This window comes from Sapajus apella, unplaced genomic scaffold, assembly GCF_009761245.1.
Source record: "Sapajus apella isolate SASKATOON/1434 unplaced genomic scaffold, GSC_monkey_1.0 scaffold30, whole genome shotgun sequence".
NCBI classification, from domain to species: domain Eukaryota; kingdom Metazoa; phylum Chordata; class Mammalia; order Primates; family Cebidae; genus Sapajus; species Sapajus apella.
This window is the reverse complement of record NW_022436970.1, coordinates 21042962-21043762: the sequence shown is the minus strand read 5'-3', so window position 1 is coordinate 21043762 and position 801 is coordinate 21042962.

Here is an 801-nt window from a genome sequence, read left to right as displayed (position 1 = left end):
ACTCCTAAAACATTAGAAACAACCAAAATCCATCATTTAGAAGTGCTTAACCTGAGCATGAATCACCCATGGCAGCATGGGTCGTCAGTGACGTAGCTGGACTCCAGCCTGGGTCTCGTCTCAGGTAACTTAGTGAACCCAGCCTGCCGTGTGTCTCTGTTCGTAATCATTTTAGGAGGAGCTAAGAATGGTGAACTTATTATAGATTCTATTATAACTCCTACTCTTTCTCTTATCCTTTCCATTTTCATTCTAGTCCACTAACTTCCGTTTTTGAGGTGTTGAAGGAAGTGATACTTTGCTTTGCTTTATAATATTAAGAGTGATTATTTACTAATAACAATATCTACTAGGTTTGCTTTGAGCTCTCATTTTGTTTCAGGCTTTAACCTGTACAACTTGTCTCTAATTCTTATAATGATTCTACAAAGTAGGCAAAATTAGTTTTTTTTTTTTTCCCCAAATAGGAATACTGACATTCAGAGAGCTTCTTTGTTTATATCCTGAAATGACACAGCTTTGTCTGTTGCAACTTCCACATGCTTTTTTCCATGCCCATGGTTTTAAAATTCTTGACGGAATAGGTGACTTTTTCATTCCTGTTGGTCCTTTGCCATTTCTAGCTTTTCAGATTAAGTTAGAGTAGTGACACTGAGTTAAGCTCCTTGGTTCCTATTCCCGATTTTTCAGGTCTATAAAACCGAGCCACGGAATGCAGCCCCTCTGCAAATACTGAAGTGATGCTGTTGCCACAGATATTTATGGAAAATAGATAGTAGATGACAAAAGGACACCTAAGCA